Source organism: Eulemur rufifrons, chromosome 3 (assembly GCF_041146395.1).
Source record: "Eulemur rufifrons isolate Redbay chromosome 3, OSU_ERuf_1, whole genome shotgun sequence".
Lineage (NCBI taxonomy): Eukaryota > Metazoa > Chordata > Mammalia > Primates > Lemuridae > Eulemur > Eulemur rufifrons.
This window is the reverse complement of record NC_090985.1, coordinates 51,547,790-51,570,017: the sequence shown is the minus strand read 5'-3', so window position 1 is coordinate 51,570,017 and position 22,228 is coordinate 51,547,790. Positions and strand designations below refer to the sequence as shown.

The window sequence follows — 22,228 nt, the reverse complement described above, 5'->3', positions numbered from 1 at the left end:
GGAACATTATTCTTTGTGAACTAAGCCACACACAGACAAATACTTCTTAAACTCACCAACCAGATTGGTTGTATCTGTTTAGGGGAAGCCCTGACATGGAAGAAGAAGAAGACAATCTTTTCATTCTAGTACTTTCACATGGTAGGTAAGAGTGGTTCCCTAACAATTATTTGTTATTACCAATAGTTATATTTTAGTTAAGTGAACTGCACATAGATCATTACAAAGTGTCCTGTTTTTCTTTCTTTTTCCCTCAATGAAGTTACATGTCATTTTCAAGAAATACTTAAATGTATGAATCTAATAAGTTATTTGATCAAGATGGACGTCCAGTCAGTATTTCAGGCAATCAGGCTGACAGATAAGCAGCAGCCCTTACAGAAAGCTACCTGGGCAAAGCCTGTTTGTGCTTCATGCATCACACATTATAGAGACAAAATGGCTGTTGGAGTAGAACCAATATTAACTGTTGAATAAATTTTTATCCTCAGCACAAAGAAATGGGATGACATAAAAATCTCCTCCATGAGATAAACATTGTCATCATTAATAGAAAATGCTCACTTTTATAGACATCTCTGAAAACTTTTCAGAATTTCAATGTGCTAATAGATAAGTACACTCTGCTTAAAAGCATCTTCAACATTTTTATTGCCTTGTCATTACAGTAAATGTGAATGGTGTCTGCAGTATTGTCAGTGGCCATTTACATAGTGTTGAAGTAGTCCCTTGTCTCTTCATCTAATTAGACATGAGTTGTTAGCTCTTTTTATTATTTTTGAAACTGCTCACATTAGTGTAGTAGATTTTGCATAATTTATCTAGTTTTACACATTTGAAAATTCTTTCTATACCAGCCAGAGTATTGCTCACTGCCAACTTGTTACTGGTCCATTACCATCTCAGGTTAAATTATCTTACAGAATGATACATTTGTCTGAATAATGAATTTTTCTATGAAAAGATATTTTTTCATGTTTGAATTATTAGTATTTATATTAAAACACCATTAAATTTTAACAAACAAAAATAAACATTATTAAAAATGTACACATTATTGATTTTGTAAGCTTGTCTCATTATTTTATTTATTTATTTATTTATTTATTTTTTTTTTGTTGTTGAGACAGAGTCTCACTTTGTTGCCCAGGCTAGAGTGAGTGCCGTGGCGTCAGCTTAGCTCACAGCAACCTCAGACTCCTGGGCTTAAGCGATCCTACTGCCTCAGCCTCCCAAGTAGCTGGGACTACAGGCATGCGCCACTATGCCCGGCTAATTTTTTCTATATAGATTTTTAGTTGTCCATATAATGTCTTTCTATTTTTAGTAGAGACGGGGTCTCGCTCAGGCTGGTCTCGAACTCCTGACCTTGAGCAATCCACCCGCCTCGGCCTCCCAGAGTGCTAGGATTACAGGCGTGAGCCACCGCGCCCGGCCTTGTCTCATTATTTTAAAAGCAAATTTTATCCGGGGCTCCTAGTTTTTAAGTCACCTTTTTCAGTAGATATTCCAAAGATTTAGACTTTATTATTTCTTTTTAGTACAATTAAATTGTATCAGTGTAAGATTTAGTGATGTGAGTGGCATACAAGCAGTCTTCATTTTGTACAATTCCATGTTAACTGAAACGCTTGAACACTGGAAACGTTTCATTTTGCACAGGTCTTTGGTAAATGAGCCATGCAAAACAAGGACGGTTTCAATACGCCTGAGTTTCAGTTAACATTGTGCTTAGCAATATAGAGACTGCCTGTAGTTCTGTTAGTGTAATTCTCCTCTGTAAGTAAGTTGGGCACAATCAAATGTTTTCTATTACTAAACATTACAGAGTACTTTTTCACTGATGAATTGTCAAATTGGCTAAAATATTGGATATTTCATATACATATATCTAATACTTACATGGAATAATTTCTATATTTTTCATTGGTCTTATTTTCTAAAACTGAAAAGTATAAAAATATAATCAGCACAGGCTTATTATATTCATATTACTTCATATTATGATGATCACACTAAATTTGAAATGTACTTGACATTGGAGTTTCTTAGTCCATATAACACATATATTTCTTCTCTAAACTTCTTAAATTTGCCTTGAAAACAACTGTAGAACATTTGTCAGCTCTGGTCTATTCATATTTTTGAAAATGTATATCCTTATTTTAGAAAAATAAAATAAAAAACAAGGAAAATGGTGGTTTAATTTTAAATAAAAATAATCATTTGCAGATAGATTTAAACAAAATATTTTCATAATTTTAAACATATAGCGCAATTATTTTAATTTTTACACATTGTATTACATATATACAACTTTACATAGTTACAATGGTATTGTTTATATCATTTTTATATTTAATAGTTCATTTGCATTTCCCATTTTTTTCTATGGTATTTATATTTTAAATTTTGATAATTTCACAACATCCTGTCTGGACATAATTTGTTAATACCATCCAATTATATAAAATGTTCCTTTAAAAATAAGATTAAAAGCTGTTTTTCAAATATATAAAGAATGCATATTCTCTGTGCTATTTTTTCTGCATTTGAGTTGACCATGAATAGTATATGCTTTTCTTTCATTAATAAAGTTATCAGTTTACCAAAAATTTGCCAAGAAAGAAAGTCAGAATAAACCTTTTGTGTCATCTTTTTTAATGTTCAGCCAAATCAAATATGACCTTTGATATTTAGAGAGGAAAATTATATCTTAGATAAAACTATTTTTAATTAATGCTATTGGCACTATAGAAAAATGATTCATACACATACTTATATACATAGTCACATAAACATGAATAACTGCCTCTTTGGGTGAAACGAATGAATTACTGGACATATGTACTGAGTTTGGAATTAGGGTAGCTAGAGTTTAGTTCTAATTCTACCATTGTAATTTAGTAGTTTGTGGTCTTTTACAAATCACTTAATCTCTGATATGAGGTTCCCAATGTCAAAATAGAGATAGTGTTTAATTTTCAGTTGTCTTTCTGTTCTGAAAATATACAATTTTGGTAAATTTTACAAATATCTCTGATTCATATACTGAACACAATTATTACTTATACTTGTGTTTATAAATATAGACTTCAATAAACAGACACTCCTGCATGTCAAAAAGAAAAATAAGAAAACCAAGGGAAAATGGATAATAAACAAGCAAGGCAAGGAAGAAGAAAACTGAAAGGTTAACAAGTATATGATAAAATGAATATTGACTCATTACAGAGATATGCAAATGGAAAGTAACAAACCAAGGTAAAAGATGTGGAAACAGCCCAAGTGCTCATAAATACATGAGGGCATTAACATGGTATATGTATACCGTGGAGTTCTACTCAGCCACAAAAAACAATGGTGATCTAGCACCTCTTGTATTATCCTGGATAGAGCTGGATCCCATTCTACTAAGTGAAGTATCACAAGAATGGAAAAACAAGCACTACATGTACTCACCATCAAATTGATATTAACTGATCAACATTTAAGTGTACATATAGTAATAACATTCATCAGGTGTCGGGCAGATTGGGGGGGAGGAGATGGGTATATATACACCTAATGGGTGCGATGTGTACCGTCTAGGGGATGGAGACGCTTGAAGCTCTGACTTGGGCGGGACAAAGGCAATATATGTGCCTAAACATTTGTACCGCCATAATATGCTGAAATAAAAAAATTAAAACAAAAAATTGAAGTGCTATACACTGGCTCTTGTACATATTAGACTTGCTAGTGTTTTTTGATCAGTCATATTGGTTATGCCCCTTCTGAATTAGAGAAAAATAGCTCCTTTTTCTTCTTCTTTTTTTTTAATGTCAAATTTTCTTTTTCTTTAACTTTAAATATTCCTCTCCTATGCTACCTACCATTATCATGCTGCATGCTGGTTTCTTGAAATGACTGTTCTTGGGTTTATTTCTCTCACAGAGTCTTAAGTTTAGAATTTTATCAAAGCATAGCAGATAGGATAAGGAACAGAATGAGGAGCCACACTTCCTGGATTCTCATAGTCACTCACCATTTAATACCTGTGGAACCTTGGCATGCTACTAAATCTCTGTGTCTTAATTTCCTCATTTGTAAATTGGGGATGATAATAATAGAAATATCTCATAGAATTGTCATTAGAATGAAATGAGGGAAACATAACAAATGCTAAGAGAAATTTGTTATATAATTTAAGAGCTGCTAGGAAAATAGCTGTTGCTACTGAAAACATTGTATAAAGTTTACTTTTCAAAGGTTCAGGGAAAACTCTGTTCAAACCCCTTAAAAATTCATGTTTCCAAACTCTACATAATTTCAGATTTAACTATTAATTTATTTAAGACATATGTGAGTATAATCTGAGCTGTTATTTTTCAAGAGCTGATTCTATTCCAAGAATTGTGGTATGTTTTTTATTTCTGTAATCTCCAAAATCATTCTGTTATACTATTTTGCTGATAATAGCATGGTAAATCTAAAAGGTAAATTATTTCATAGTATGTGGTACATATTTCTATTACTACTAAAGAATCAGAAGGAGGCGGAGAAAAAAGGAGGAGGAAAGGAAGGGAGGAGAAAGATGAGGAGGAGGAGGAAGAGGAAAATAAGAAGGAGGAGAAGAAGAACAAATAAAACAGTAACAATGATAACAGGGACAATAGGAGGAAGAAAACGGTGGAGGAAGAAAAAGTTAGAGGAAGAAGAGAACCATAGGGAAGAGAAGAATGGCACAGAAGTTTTAATACCTAAAGGGTAAAGGGATGGATAAAATAGAAACAGGTGAATGTTACCGGAAAAATACTCATAATCATGTTATCTGGTATCTCTTTAATTCAGAAAAAGGGGGATCTCTGTGCTTCCTAGTGATCCCACCATATTTCCCTCGGGTTATAGTGCCTTCCTTTACCTGGGACTGTATTTCCCACTATTCTCTCATTGCCTTCTTTATTCTGGCTATAGACATCTGCATAGTGAGTTGTTCTCTCACTTCCTTCAGGACTGCTCACGTATCACTGCAGAGAAGTCCTCTCTGAACACTATGCTCACACACTCTAGTACATTTTATCCCCCTTAACTTCCTTAATTTTCTTAGCACTAATTGTTATCTCTTAGAATCATTTTTAGGTGATTTAAAAATAATTTAAAAGACAGTTCATTGCCTTGACATTGTGAACTACTTGAGGGTAGTGGCTTTGTTTGGTTCACTGCTATATCTCCGGCACTTAGAGGAATTCTTTATTTATATAGTAGGTGCTCAACATTTTTTTTTTTTTTGTTATAAGAATGAATGATCTTGTTTCATGCCAATCATTGCTCTAAGTGCTTTACATATTTTGTCTCATTGAACTAAATGAGAACTATCACCCAAAATTTACAAGTACCATTATTATTTGTATCTTACATAAGGAAAAACCAAGTTACAGAGATGTTAAATATTTTGAGCCAAATCCCATAGCTAGTAAGTGTTGGGTAAGATAACCCCAACTCTGCCCTGCTAGTAAGCATTGCAAGATGTGAATCAATATGTACTAGCTAAGTTGTAGAATGAGGATTTAAGTCAGTACAACTCTAAAGCCAGTCTGACTCAATACACCTTTCCAGGTGTTGTGCTAGAAGACTCTCATACATATTCTCCTTTATCTACTATTCTCTCTGATTTGCAACTCCTGAAACTAAGTATTGGAAAAGTTTTGTCCTGAGAAATGAATTGAAATTGACTGGTTTTAAATAACACCTCTGTCCTCAACCAACTCAAAGAAAAGTACAAGCTGAAACCATCCTTACAATTTAGTATGTGAGAAGAGAAAAATGGTCTATGTCTTCCCTCAAGTTTTTCTGGCTTTTCTTAAAATTCAGTACATCTCTTGAAATGAAACTATTCCACAATAGAATGATTTAAGACAGCAGTATATATATAATATATGTATGTATATTTTATATATATATTTCTTTTTATTGGTTCATTTATTTTATGAATGTTCAACAAAACTTTTACCTGTCTGTAATTTAGTATGAATGTCATTTATAATAATTATGTATACTGCTGCCTGCCATTTAAGAACAGAAAATAGATAGATTCATTCTTCCTTGAATTTTTTATATCATATGCAATACTAGTAAATAAAATGATTAACATATCTGTACTAAAGAAAATATCACTATATGATTTACTTACATTGACAAAAATTAATGGAAATAATATTCTAGTTGCCACTCCACATTTATTAGAACTCATTATAGTTAGCAAGCTTAAAGAATTTATGAAATATTTCTAATACAATCCCTGAAGACATTTAAAACCAGCCAGGATGAAGGATTACAAAGTACACTGAAGAGAATAATTTTGCACAGGCAGAGATTTATTTAGATTCAATACATCTTTTTTTTCCTATCATTTCTCCTAATTCTTGAAGGACTATTCTACAAATTATAGTGTGCCTATCCTTTTCAAAATTTACATGGTTTTTAGTTATCAGGGACTTCATATACAGGGGAATGAAAGAGAAGAGAGTGTGGTATACATTCTTTGAGAATAGACTATTTGTTTCCGAAATAAGTTTTTAGCCATTCTTAATTTTTGACCTTATACCCTCTGCTCTATGGCCGCCTCGTCAACTTATTCAAACACAATCTAAAGGGAAGTGGACATCTTAAAACCCAGGAAGTAATATTCTATATGACTAAAAAGGTTTAGGTGAAAGATGTAGAGTAGGGCAGATACAAGGTAGTTTCCCTTTAAAGTGAATAAACGCAGTCCTCGCTTTGTGTGGTAGTCCAGAACCACAAAATGGACTGTGTGTGCTGAAACCATGGAAAACAATCCTAATAATCAATGGGAACAATTATGATTGTTCCATGACTTTTAAAGATTTTTGTTACAATATTAAAAACTCTCTTACTCATGGTTATAGATTTATAGGGAAATGAAAAAATAATGAAACTAATATTTATTTAGCACACTGTATTTTAAAAATTAACAGAACCTCACAAGGAATAATTTGAATAGTGCTTGCCCTTTTCTTCTTGTAGAATAACTTACACTGTGGTACAAGCCTCTCTTCAATGCCTTGACAAATTGTCATGCTCTTCTAAGTTTGACCCAGTTTCCAACATTTTATCCTTTGTGCTTTCAACATGTCACTTCCTCTGGGACATCTTCATTCTTTGCTTGTCACAACCACTTTTTTATTTCCTCTGGCTTCAAAATGTGGAGTCTCTTAATTGGCAACAATGTCAATATTTTTAAGATTAGCTCTTACTCCTTTTACAATTGATTTATATTTTACTTTTAGTAGATTTTTGTTTGTTTCATTTTCATTTCTGTTGACCAGTTTCCTTTGATTATTCATTTTTGCATAATGCCATGTGGGTTTATCACTGGGAGACAAGGAAGTAGCATGACTACATGCTTTGCTATGTAGAACTAACTGAATAATAGATGTGCAGTGACCAATCACCAACAGACTTAGAAAAGAAGTAATGTGATTGGCTGCTAATTAGGATGTGCATCTGTTATTTACGATTAGTGGACCAAAGATTTAACAACGAAGTTTATTGTTTATGTAATTATTTGTAGTTAATATGCCATAATAACTAAAATTTGAGCCATCTTCTTGGGAGGACTGTGCTATTTATATTTCGCTAAGAAGAGGACTGACTGGCTGTTAACTTCATTCTTACTACTGTTAACTATTTCACTGAATGCCTCTCACACCTCAAGTATTACTTAGCTCTTTCTAAAAACTATTCCACATTGCTTTCCACAGGGGCTGCACTAGTTTACAGTCCCACCAGCAGTGTATGAGTGTACCTATCTCTCCACACCCACGCCAACATGTATAGTTTCGGGACTTTTTGATAAAGGCCGTTCTCACTGGAGTTAAGTGGTATCTCATTGTGGTTTTGATTTGCATTTCCCTGATGATTAGAGATGTTGAACACTTTTTCATATGTTTGTTAGCCATTTTTATATCTTCTTTTGAAAAATTTCTATTCATGTCCTTTGCCCACTTTTTGATAGGGTTGTTCGATTTTTTCTTACTGATTTTCCTGAGTTCTAAATAGATTCTTGTTATCAGTCCTTTATCTGATGTGTAGTATGTGAAAAATTTTTCCCATTCTGTAGGTTGTCTGTTTATTCTCGTGACTGTTTCTTTGGCTGTGCAGAAGCTTTTTAATTTGATCAGGTCTTATTTATTTATTTTTGTTGCTGCTGTGATTGCCTTAGGGGTCTTCTTCATAAATTCTTTGCCTAGGCCAATGTCTGTAAGAGTCTTTCCTATGTTTTCTTCTAGAATTCTAGTAGTTTCTGACCTAAGGTTTAAGTCTGTTAACCACCGTGATTTGATTATTGTGAGGGGTGAGAGCTGTGTGTCCTGTTTTAGTCTTCTACATGTGGATATCCAGTTTTCCCAACCTTAAACAGATTCAAGTAGACCTACCATTCGATCCAGCAATCCCATTATTGGGCATCTACCCAGAAGAACAAAAGTCATTCTATAAAAATGACACCTGCACCCGAATGTTCACAATTCACAATCACAAAGATGTGGAAACAACCCAAATGCCCATCGATTCATGAATGGATTAGCAAAATGTGGTATATGTATACCATGGAATATTACTCAGCTATTAGAAATAATGGCGATATGGCATCTCTTTGGTTCTCCTGGAGAGAGCTGGAACCCATTCTATTAAGTGAAGTATCCCAAGAATGGAAAAATAAGCACCACATGTACTCACCAGCAAACTGTTTTCCCTGAGTGCACATTTGGGATTAACACCAATTGGGTATCGGACAGAGGTCGGGGCTGGGTGGAAGGGATGGGTGTATACCTACTTGATGAATGCGATGTGCACTGCCTGGGGAATGGACACGCTTGAAGTTCTGGCTGGGGGGATGGGGTGGGGGGAGGGGAGGGGTGCACACCTACATGGTGAGTGTGATGTGCACTGTCTAGGGAATGGACACAATTGAAGCTCAGACTCGAGGGGATGGGGAGGCATGGGCAATGTATATAGCCTGATCTTTTGTACCCCCTTAATGAGCTGAAAAATAAACAAAAAATAAAAATAAAAAAAATAAATAAAAATATAAAAATTATTCCACTTAATTCTCATATGTGGTATATTAAGGTGTATAAAGTATAATATCTACTTTGATAATGAGAAAACTGGGGTAATTATATTTGAGATTTTCCCAAGGCTCAGTAAGTAGCTGCAACTAAGCCAATGTAATTTCAAAGCCTAAGGTAAGTTTGAATTTCACTTTGTTAATTACTTTTAATTTGGTCTACTATGTCTACTATAAATGAAGCTTTTTGAACCATTCATAATTTCAAGTAGGACTCAGGAGATAACTTTTCTTGGGAAAAGAAGGTTCACTTATTTACTATTTGTCTTGTGAAAAAAATATAGAGCTAATTATAACCAATATCATTTATTAAGATCCAAATGTTATTACATTTCATTAAAGCTTGCTCCAGCACTGTTCATTCTGATTCTTTAAACCAATGTCATAAAGAAATTGCTATGCATTTTATATCACAAAATACATAACTTGAACTATTAAGGGGGTGCTTAATAACTGTCTAGAATTTGAAGTCCAATGAAATGAAGTTATTTGGTTCTATTCTGTGTACTGCCAGCGTAGTATACAAAATAGTATAAAATGGGATGAACTCAAAGGAATGTTGTTTTATTCAAAGTATTGAATGACAATGTTGACTCTGTCCTAAACCATCCTTTCTCAGACAGGATTTTTTTTTCTTTCATAGCTCATTCAACATCAGAAAGAGTTTTTTTTTTTTATTTGAGAAATCTCCATACTGTTTTCCATAGAGGGTTTACTAATTTGCAATCCCACCAACAGTGTGTAAGTGTTCTTTTCTCTCTGCATCCATGCCAGCATCTATTGTTTTTGTACTTTTTAATAAAAGCTATTCTAAAAAATGTGACTTGATTAAATTAAAATCTTCTGCACAGAAAAGGAAATAATCAACAGAGCAAATAGACAACCTACAGAATAGGAGAAAAAATTCACAAGCTATACACCCATCTGATAAAGGGGTAATAACCAGAATCTACAAAGAACTCAAGCAAATCAGAAAGAATAACATCAAGCAATCCCATTAAAAATGGTCAAAAGACATGGACAGAACCTTTTCAAAAGAAGATAGACTAATAGACAATAAACATATGAAAAAATGTTCAAAATCTCTAATTATCAGAGAAATGCAAATTAAAACCATAATGAGATATCAGACAGGAATTTTAATAATATACTCATCAGTTAAGTTATTGTAGCCAAGAAAATAGGGTATCAGAATCAGTAGAACATTTCTCTTCTATGTTTCACTCTGTCTTTTTGCTGTGGTTCAATATTTACAAACTATACATTTCAATGTTTTTAAAATAATTCTTAAATAAACTACATATTAGTTAGATTGAGAGTTTTACAACCCATGAGAATGATTAACTGAGAATATTTACATTTGTTTTTTTGCAAATCCTGTTTCAATTTCAACTTTCCATCAAAATAAGAAAATGCTAAAATGTATAATGTTGTGTGAGACCAAATGAAAGTTTTTCTGACATCTAAGATTAAGAAACCCAGTCTTCCCTAAATGTAGTTGCTTTTACTGGTAGTAAATTAGTATTGGTTTGGTTTAGTTTAACTCAATGAAACTCTGAATCCCCTAAAACAGTGGCGTCAGAATATTGGTTTCAGCACCACACATGTCAGGGTAGGAGTCTGCCCTTGGTTCTTGGTGTGCTCTTAGCCCAAGAATAATCAGACACACCGGAGTGTCAAGTCCAGATCATTATGCTGGTCCTCTGACTCCGTTCTTGGAAAAATCACCAGTGAGGTCAATATGACAGAGTAACCTCAGGCAGAGAACAGTTTCACAAGAGCAGCTCTTTACCATAGAATGAAAGAGGTCTGTCTCCCAGAGCTGAGAGAGACAGACCAGCTCACTCAATGACTGACCCACTCACTTCCTTACTTCCCCTTCCTTCTCAGATTGTTTCCATTTATTAGCCAAATCTGGGGGTGCGAGCTCTTAGGAGGTGTGGGGGTGTTATCAAATAATCAACAGGTATCCTCAAAATTCCATCTGTGTATATGAGCTCCCTCTCCAAGAGACCACCTCGGGGGTAAACTACAATGCAGGGTCAAGCTAATGCCATATTAATTACCCTTAGGTTACTCTAGGTCATTTTCTAAATCTCATTATGCCTGGGCTGGGGAATTTCTACATTAATAAAGCAGTCCCTTCTTCTCCAGGTGTAGCAGTTGTTTAAAATAGGATTAAGAGTGGGACATCACCAAAATGGAGTGCCCACCCTTATCCTTCTTCCCAGGTGGAGCAATTGCTTGAGACAGCACCAAATCAGGGAACCCTTCTCCCAAGAAGAGCCGGAGATCCTTGCTATCTACCTAACAGTGGGGACCTCAAAAAAAACCCGTGTCACCCAGCTTACTGAATGTGGTATATTCAATGACAGACCCAGAAAGAGCTGCCTCAGACTAAGTTTATGGAGATGATAGATTTTGTTACCTGCATCATTGTTCTTGAAGAGGCTATTTTTTGAGATCAAGTGTATTAAATGAGATTCAACAAAAGAGAAAACTTAAGAATGCTATGAAGACTCTCAAAAGCTCTTAGCTTCTTAATAGATATCTAATCAGTGTCTGTGAGGTGATTATATCATTGTATGTGAATGTTTTCCCTAAAATATTCTGTTTTGTATTTTATAGTGTTGTGTAAAACTCTTTGTTAATACATATCTCCTAGAATTTACTGTCACATTTAGTAGACTAAAATAGTGAACTTATACCAAGCTGATGTGTATTTTGCTTATAAGCTCAGTCATTTCAGGAATTTCCATATCTTATATTCCTGCAATAAAGTTTATTTATTATAATCTATACTTGTTTTCATTTTTATTGTAAGCCATTTTATTTTTGAAACACTATCCTTGAAAGTAATGACATGCTTGAGTGATTTAATATTTTAAGTCTACAAAGGGGTCTCTTACCTTGGGATGTCTGTGCATGCAGAGGTCTATATTTGTACTTCAGGGCAGCTGTGATCTCCCTGCAACTGCATACAAAATTGTGTGTGCCTTTATACACTTTCTTACAGAGAGTTTTCACCTGGTTGTAAGAAAGACTGAGAAAGATTATTCTTACACGGACTTAATTTTATTCTTTGCCTTATTTTATTCCTTTGCTCTTAGTCAAAGACCACACCATTGACCCAGTTGCCAGCCTTTCATAATCAACTCCATCTACCATAGTCCACCCCAGTACTGTTCCCTCAGGGGACATTTGCAGACTATGCCCCAGAAATGCTGGCTTAGACTTGCCTGTGTGTAGCAGCCTGCATACTGGATCACAGTTTCCATCTCTGCCCACTCCTTTGGCAGATCTCTGTTTGCGTCATGGCCTGCCCTCACCTGGATCTAGACATCTGTTCTGCTTTGCTGCAGGTTGAAGAAAAAAGCAAAAAAAAAAAAAAAAAACCCAAAAAACCAGGAACTTTGTTATGCCAGCTTTAAGTTTTATAAAGTTTGGCAACATTTACTATTTTTTTTTAACAAATAAGTATATTTTGTATTTATATTTTAAAGCCCTTGAGGTCTTTAGAAGAAAATTTAAAAGAAGAAATCTGAGAAGGAAGCAGGTAGAAAAACAATCCTTCTGTTAGGAAAAAAAAAAAAAACCAAACACGTATCTATAGTATATTCTACAGATGAAAACACCTACTACACATATAGGCATTCCTATCCTTCTGCAACACAGAGGTAAGGTTACGAATTCTATCCAGGCACCCAGCTGGAAGTGACGGGCTGGGAGTCAACCTTCTGGAATAATGCTCTTTCCCCGAAAGCATGTGTAGTACAGATGTGTTTCTTACCTTTTCAGCCTTCATTCCTCCTTTCTCTGAGAACACATCCTCAATTCACAATGAGAAACATTCTTTTCCTATTCTCCATCCTCATGGTTTTGTTAGGTAGATAGTTAAGATCTCCAGCTGTTTTTGGAATGAGGATTCCCTACTTTGGTGCTGTCTTGAGCCATTCCTCCACCTGGGAAGAAGGATAGGGCAGGCACTCCATTTTGGTGTTGCCCCACCCCATCCTGAGCAACTGCTGCACCTGGGGAAGGAGGGACTGCTTTATCAATCTGGGAATTCCTCAGCCCAGACATGATAGGGCAAACGAAGTGCAAGTGCATTTCTTTTGTAGAGTTTGTTTTCTTCTCAAGTCTCCCTAGTAACAACTTGAAGACTTACTCGCACAGCTTTAATTTTTGTACAATCATTTTTCTTCCTCCAAGAGTAGCCTCTCTGTAACACCTGAGTTTTTATGGTGCTCTTTTTAATTCTCTGAAACTTCCATTTCTATATGAATCCTTTCATTCTATCTTGAATAAGAACACTGCTCCTGATTTTTAAATAAACTTGCCTTTGATGTTTTGCAGACAAAAGGCTCAGCGGCAATTTGGTAAAACCACTGCTGCTTTTCTCTACAGTAAAAACTGTTTTCTGGCTTGCAGCATCCTGAAGTAACGCTGACGGTGATAGCAGCTCTTTCCTGCTGAACACACCTTCTTGGCCACACAGCCATCTGAAGGAAGGACTGAATTCGTAGGGTGGCACTTCTGTGTTTCTAGTTTTCTTGTGAACATTTTATGAACAATTTTTTGAATTGGTAATGATGCCTTACTTTGAGAATGATACTCTGCGTCTTGTGTTTAATGGTTTTATGAAGGTGCCACAGCAACAATTGGTTTTAGAAACAGAAATTTTAGAAATAGTTCTGAAAACTGATGAATCTTCCAGCAGCTTCTCGACACTCACCAGGTTGTCACAGCTTTGAGCCTTCTCCAGGGCCTCCTTCCCCCACTCCCACGAGGCTGCTCTGGGAAGGGGGATCCCAGATTTAGGCTGACCGCTTTCCCTACCTGTGAAGATTGTGGGAGAAAATTCACCCTCTTTTCTTTTCCAGCAACAAACAGCGTAGGAAAAAGGAAATAAACCCCACAAACTTGCAAATCCAAAAGAGGAGCAAGCACTGGCACCCACATTTGGACCAATGGCCAAAGCCTCCACCAAAGGAAGGGATCTCCAGTGCCACATCTGTCAACGGGAAGGGCATTGGGCTAAGAACTGCCCCAATAAGGATAGGCCACCCGAGGCCCCTTGTCATCAGTGCCACCAAACAGATCACTGGGCTGCACTCTGTCCTATGCGATCATCCCAGCAGGGGAGTCAGTTCCCAGACTGCGTCATGGCACAGCAGTGAAGGAGCCCGCTGCCGTCAGCCCCCTGACAGATAACTACTACTGGACTGGAGCCAAGGGTAACCCTCCTGGTGGCAGGTAGGTCAGTAAGTTTTCTTTTTGATCCTGGGGCTGCCTACTCTGTCCTCCTCACCTACTCTGGAAAACTGAGTACTAAATTATGTATGGTCACTGGGGTCCCTACCAAACAATTCTTTACTCTCCCTTTGCTTTGTTTGTGGGAGGATGTGAACATTCAACATTCATTTCTAGTAATTCCTGCTTGTCCTGTCAACCTACTAGGAAGCAACTTGCTTTTTGAATTGTGAGAGTGGGTTTCTTTCTACCCTCAGGAGGAACCCAGTCTCATAGGTCTCTCAACAGACTCAGAGGGAACAGCAGCACTGCTAGGGTAGCTATAGGAGGCACATCCATCCCTGGGCCTACAGCAGTCTTTGGCTGCAGAGGCAGCACAAGCCCTGGTGAAAACTAGCCACACACTTGCCTTCTTACAGGAACAGTTGGATTTGCTGTTTGGGGTTGCCTTACAAAACAGATGGGCCCTCAATCTTACTGCAGCAGAATGGGGCTTATTCTTAGAACAACAGTGCTGCTTTTTTAACAAGTCTGGACAGGTTCAGGATAACATTAGTGCCATTCTGGAGTCTGTCTCTAATCTTCAGGGGTGAGGTGAGACCTCTAGGCCCTGGTGGATGCCTTTGGTGATCTCCTTGGTCACTCTGTTACTTTGTATCCTGGGAATTCTAATATTGGGGCTGATCTGTATAACTTTTCTAACTAAATTTAGAAAATTTAAATTCATCCCATCTAGAGGCCATCAAGCTAAAGTGGTCCTACATTCTCTGCTAGTCCCAGTGCCTACCTCCTCCTTACACTATAACAATCTGCTAAGGGCATATACTCAAGGCCCCTGGGGAGACCACTGGGGAACCTGCAAGAGGCCACCCTAATAGGAATCATCACCCCCACTCAGCAGGAAGCAGATAGCTGTGTTGATGCCCCTTTCCAATGACTTGGGTCTCTAGACTACAGAGTGGGAAATGGTAGGTAGATAGTTAGGCTCTCTGGCTCTTCTCAGGACAAGGGTTCCCTGGTTTGGTGCTGTCTGGAGCAATTGCTCCACCCAGCAAGAAGGATAAGGGCAGGCTTCCATTTTGGTGTTGCCCCACCCTATCCTGAGCAACTGCTACACCTGGGGAAGGAGGGAACGCTTTAATCAATCTGAGAATTCCCCAGCCCAGGCATGCTAGGATTTAGAAAATGACCTAGAGTAACCTAAGGGTAATTATGCCATTAGCTTGATTCGACATTGTGGTTCACCTCCCCCAGGTGGAGCTCCTATATGCAGATTTTGAGTACACCTGTTGATCATTTGCTAACATCCCACACTTCCTGAGAGCCCGCCCCCAGACTGGGCTAATAAAAGGAAAGATGAGCAGGGGTGGGAGGAGAGAGAGACCTGTTTTGGTCTACAATAATGAGCTGGTAGAGTGAAACTGCTTTCTGCCTGGGGTTACTCCATTGTATTGGTCCTGCTGTGATTTTTTTCCCAAGATAATAGTCTGGATGTGACATTATGTGTCTGGTCATTCTTTGGCCAATAGCACACCAAGAACTGAGGGCAGACTGTCACCCTGACAGTTTGACTGAGGTTGACCCTATCCTTAGTTTCCAGAACACAAGCCCATTAGTGTTCTCATACTTCTGGTCACATTGTGACCCAATTTAAGACAAACAGAAGCACATCCAGGACTTCTGTTTAACTACTAGAAAAGAGAAGCTTTTCACTCAAGTTCTTTTCTACCCTGACCCCCCACCACCACCTCTGCACCTCGAGCTGCTGATATAGAATGGGATGAACTCAGATACTCAGATGAGCATTGGTTTATTCAAGGTGTTGAATCACGATGTTGACTCTGTCCTATACAAATCTTTCTCAGACAGGAAATTTAATAATATACTCGTCAGTGAAGTTATTGTAGCCAGGAAAATATGATAGAATTGCACAAATCTTGAACCTGAGTGAAAAACCCATCTGAGAATAACACCAGTATATGGATCAGAACAGGACTGAGTGGGAGAGAAATAAAACAGCATCCTGATGCTGTCTTTTGAGCCTCTGTGTCAAACTACACCTGAAGCTAACTTTACTCATGCATTGTGCAGTTAAGTCAACTGTATATTTCCTGTTTTTCTTAATTCAACTTCATGGGAATCTGTCACATACTGTGGATGGAGCCCAGCTGATGTAGGAAGGCTAGATTTCAGTCAAATAGTGAGTTTGGAGATACCTGCATCTCTGGAGCCTCCCCCTCACACTCCACTGTCTTTTGGAATTCTTGTCCTGAAAGCACCCAGGGCTTTCAGGTTCCCCTTGACTATCCAGATTCCCCCATAGTGATGACCTCATGGTGCTACTGTTTCAGGTGCTGTTGAAGGATCCAGGCCTTACTTGAGCCTCTTGCCCATAACGTAATTTGTCCCAATACCTTTATCTCTTAGCCTTACTTGCTGACCAGGTCATGTGACCCATTGACTTATGCTATAGGATTATTAGCAGACGTAATCTTAATATAGTCTCTTATTCAAAAAACATTAACCTTTTTAAAAGGAAGCCTAGTGTCTTAATACAAAATTTGTGAGTTTTTTTATTCCTTGGGATACACAATAGGAAAACCTTAATAAATTAGAAAGTCTGTTATTTTCATTGGTCTACTTACATAACTGCTAATGTGACTGAGATCTTTGAGGCATCTGTCTTTGCTTTATTTGTCTTGTATACTCAATGTCTGATATTTCCCAGAAACTAATAAATACCATTCGAACTATAGATACATATCTCATTTTTGGATATTAAAGTGAATTACTGTTTTTCAATGACATTTGAGAAACTAGCAAGATTTTGGAGATTTGATCCAAGGTGGACAGAGTTGGAGTCAGAAAGTCTCTAACAGTGGTACAATTACACAGTCACTACTTTATCCTGTTCTCAGAGCTGATATTGGTCAGTGGTGGAAACCAAGGCAGAGACATGGAAACAATGACCTGTTTGTCTGCTGGGAACAGAAGTAAACAGTGCTCCAGGTGTCCCTGCATGAATAGTGCCCCTTGTAGAATCTGAGTGAACACTCATGGGTTGTTTATTCTAGATTATTTCCACACAAATAAAATTGACTCTCTTGTCTATTGATAAGCAAAGAGATCAAGGTATGAGTTAGTGAGGTAGATGAAATGGCAACAATCCAAATTATTTCTGTTTAAATGCCTCTTCCTAAAACTGAAGCATCTTAAAGTTGATAAGAACTCTTAACTACATTTCTTCCTTGACAGTAAATTTATTCTTAGAACATTAGGGTATTTTCTGCAAGCACTTTCCTTAAATATGTTGCATATTTGAACTCTCAGTCTGTGAACCTTCAAAAATGTTACCCCACTGAGTTGCTCCCTGGATAACCACTTAGTCTTTTCTATTTTCAAGACTGTAATTGTTTTTCAGTAAGATTGGTCAAATTGAAGTGATTTCAGGTTGCTAAATTACTATGGTTGATTGGCTTCTTGTTTGGGCATAACTTCTCATTCCTATGGAAACAATAGGCTTTTATTAGAGTCCTTGTTCAGTCTCTCAGTTACCCTGCAAAAGAACTTCAATGTTTCTGTGGATAGCCAATCAGTGGGATGGATTTCACTCTTATATCCTGCCAGGAAATGAGTTTATGTATCCTGTCTTTTTCATTTAACCAGTTCATGGAATATTTGCAAGGATCAAATAAATTAATTTCTCCCCCAAATTCCAAAGCTATCTTAAGAACTAATGGAAGACATTTTTAAATCATTATCAAGCCCATCACAATATACATGGCTTTGTGTCAGACATTTTCCAGAACAGATTAATAGCAGTTTATTATGATTTATAAACTTAAAAGCTTACTAGGAAGATAGCCATCTGTTGTTTTGAAAGTGATATTTTTTTTCCATCAAACTTATTTCCATCTTTCTTAAGAGCCTGTGGAAAAACAGCTTAAGACCACTCAGTGGTTGTTTCTACCCATTCGGTGGCCTGAGCAGTTGGAGGAGCAGACCAGGCTTCTGTGGCAGGCAGTGCTCCAGTTTTCAGTGGGGAAAACTGCTGATTAGGTCCAGAGGGCATCTGCATGCCTTCAGACCAGTCTGCAACTTTAGGTTGAGTAGCAGTACACTCAGGAGCTGGAGCAGTCCATTCAACCTGAGATTCCTCCTTGATCACAACATTTTCAGCAGTGGTTCACTTTTCCTTTTCAATCTCTTCAAGATCTCTGTAGATGCAGAGATCAGGAATGGTCTCCCATGGGTGCTCATGGGAGATGGTGCCATACATACACAGAATTTCCAGGGCCATCATCCACCACATCAGACCCACTGAGTGAGCTCCCTTGCATGGGATAACAGTGTTCACATAACACAGAGGAGCATTTGTGTTACACATAGCAAGGGTAGGCAGGTTAACGTAAGATGCCTCTGTGAGAGGCTGTTGGTCAGCCCTGGAACCAGTAGCCACCAGGAGATGTGGCCCTTGGAAGGCAGCCTGGATCTGGTTCGTGAAGGTTTCAGGAGTGACATGACCAGCAATAGGAATGGTTCCAATGGCAGCAGCAAACTTCAACACAGCCCTCTGGCCATTATCCCTGGAGGTTATGACACTGACATTAGCCCAGTTTCAATGGGAACAATGGCACAGGCAGCCAGCAGAAACTTTTCCCAGGTCCTCTTCAGAGTTATGACATAGATGCCATCACTTTTCCATTTGTATATGCCCTCATCATTTAAGAGTCAAGGTTGGTGCCACTGAAAGGGGTTCCTGCTGCAAGGAGTTTGAGGACAACAGCCTTCATTTGCAGGACCTCAAGGGCTCCGGAAATTATGAGTTTCCCTTTATGTTACACTGGCACTGGGAATCTGTAACAGTGTTGTATGGACCCCTCTCTTGGTAGCACAGAAAGTAAACATCTACTTTTAACATAAGGCATTTATCCCATTTTGTTCCTCTCAGTATCTTGGGCTATCTGTGCTTTTGAAAATGTTGATACTTCTCTGTATTCGGTCTATTTTAAAATTTAAAAGTTCTTTCATAGGAAAAGAAAGAAATTACATCTATTTCTATGCTCAAATTTTTTCTATTTGTATTTTATTTTATTTTTATTTACTTTTTTAATTTTCAAAATATTAAGAAGGTACAAGTGTTTTTGTTACATGGATGAACTGTATAATGCTGAAGTCAGGGCTTTTAGTGTTCCTATCACCAGAGTAGTGTTCATTGTACCTAATAGGTATGTTTTCATTTATTACCCTCCTCTCACCCACCCCATTCTTTGTTTCCAACATCTTTACACCACTGCATGACTATATATATGCATCATTAAATTTTACTTATTAATGAGAACATGTGGTATTTGTTTTTCCATTCCTGAAATACTTTGCTTAGGATAATGTTCTGCATTTCCATTTAAGTTGCTGCAAAAGGCATTGTGTCATTCCTCTTATGGCTGAGTAGTACTCCATGGTGTGTGTGTGTGTGTGTGTGTGTGTGTATGTATGTGTATATATCACATTTTCTTTATCCACTCATCAGTTGAGGCACTAAGGTTGATTCCATATCTATGCAATTGTGAATTATGCTGCAATAAACATTTGGATACAGGTGTCTTTTTGATATAATGGCTTATCCTTTGGGTAGGTACCCAGTAGCAGGATTGCTGGATGGAATGGTTAGGTCTTTTAGTCCTTTGAGGACTCTCCATACTGTTTTCCAAAAAGGTTTTACTAATTTATAGTTCAACAACAGTGTAGAAGCATTCTTTTTTTTAACACATCCATACTGATATTTATTGTTTTTTTATTTTTTAATAATGTCCATTCTGGTAGGGATAAGATGGTATTTCATTGTGTTTTAATTTGCATTTCCCTGATGATTAGTGACATTGAGTGCTTTCCTATGTGTTTGTTGGTTATTTGTCAATTTTCTTTTGTAAAGACTCTGTTCATGTCTTTTGCTCATTTTTAATGGGGTTATATATTTATTTTTATTTTTTTGCTGATTTGTTTCAGTTCTTTGTGTATTCTGGATAGTAGTTCTTTGTCAGATGTACAGTTTGCAAATATTTTGTCCCATTCTGTAGGTTGTCTATTTACTCTGCTGATAATCTCCCTTGTGTAGAAACTTTCAAATTTAATTAAGTCCAATTTATTTATTTTTCTTGCTGTTCTATTATCCATTTGGGTTTTAGTTAGAAATTTTTTGCCTAGACCAATGTCTACAGGAGTTTTTTGTACATTTGTTCTTCTAGAATTTTTATGGTTTCAGGTCTTACATTTAAGTCTTTAATCCACCTTGAATTAATTTTTGTATATGGTGAGAGATAGGGGTCCTGTTTCATTCTTTTGCATGTGGCTATCCAGTCTTCCCAGTGCCATTTATTGAATAGAGCATACTTTTCCCAGTGTATGTTTTTGTCTGATTTGTCAAAGATCAATTGGTTGTAGCTTTATGGTTTTATTTCTGGGTTCTTTACTCTGTTCTATTGGTCTGTGTCTCAACTTTTATACCAGTACCATGCTGTTTTTGTTACTATAGCCTTGTAGTATAATTTGAAGACAGGTAATGTGATGGTTTTTCATTTGTTCTTTTTGTATAAAATTGCTTTGGCAATTCGGGGTCCTTTCTGGTTCCATATGAAGTTTAGGATTAATTTGTCTATATCTGTGAAAAATGACATTGGTATTTTGATGGAAATTTCATTCAACCTGTAAATTACATTGGGCAGTATGAACATTTTGAAAATGTTGATTCTTCCAATCCATGAGTATGAGATGTTTTCCTATTTTATTTGTGTCATCTATGATTCTTTAATCAGTGTTTTGTAGTTCTCACTGTATAGATCTTTCATCTCCTTGGTGAAGTATATTACTACGTATTTTCTTTGCAGCTACTGTAAATGTTATTATGTTTTTGATTTGACTCTCCACTTGACTGTTATTAGTATACATAAATGCTACTGATTTGTGTACATTGATTTTGTTTTTTAATTCCTTTACCCTGAATCTGTGAGAGTCCTTGTGAGTTAGATGGATTTCTTGGAGGTAACATGCTTGGGTTTTGTTTTTTCATCCATTCAGGCAATCTGTATCTTTTAAGTGGAGCATTAAGACCATTTACATTCTGTGATAGTATTGATATTTGAGATACTGGTCTGTTCATCATGTTGAATAATACCTTGTGATTTTGTTCCCCTCCCCTTTTTGCTACTGTTTTATAAGAGCTGTGAGCTTTAACTTTTGAGGGTTTTATACTGTCAGGTATTGATTGTTCTGTTTCATGAATAGAGCACTTTTGAACATTTCCTGTAGTGCTGGTGTAATGGTGAGAAATTCCCTTATTATTTGCTTGTCTAGGAAAGATTTCATTTCTCTTTCATTTGTGAAACTTAGTTTTTTAGGATACAAGATTCTTGGCTACCATTTAATCTGTTTAAGAAGATTAAAAATGGGACCTCAATGTCTTCTGGCTTATAAGTAAGGTCTCTTCTGAGAAGTCTGCTGTTAGGCTGATGGGTTTTTCTTTGTAAGCTAGTTGTTACTTACATCTGGTGGTTTGTGAAATATTCTCCTTCATTCTGATTTTGGTCAGACTGATATGTGTCTTGGTGATGTCCTATTTTCTATGAATTTTCCAGGTGTTCAATGATCATCTTGTATCTGAATATCTAAATGTTTGGTGATACCAGGGAAATTTTCCTCAATTATTCCCTCAAATAGGTTTTCCTTTGTCGTCTTTTCCCTCAGGCATACCTATAATTCTTATATTGGTCCATTTTACATAGTCCACATCTCTCTGAGTGATCATTCTTTTTATTGCTTTTTCTACATTTTTGAATGACTGGGTTAATT

The 22,228-nt window shown here is 36.7% G+C and overlaps 1 pseudogene; it reads right to left on the bottom strand.

Annotated features, from left to right (window-relative positions):
• Positions 1-18,326: 18,326 nt before the first annotated feature.
• Positions 18,327-21,428, bottom strand: LOC138381371 (small ribosomal subunit protein uS2-like; annotated as a pseudogene).
• Between the last annotated feature and the right edge of the window lie 800 nt (positions 21,429-22,228).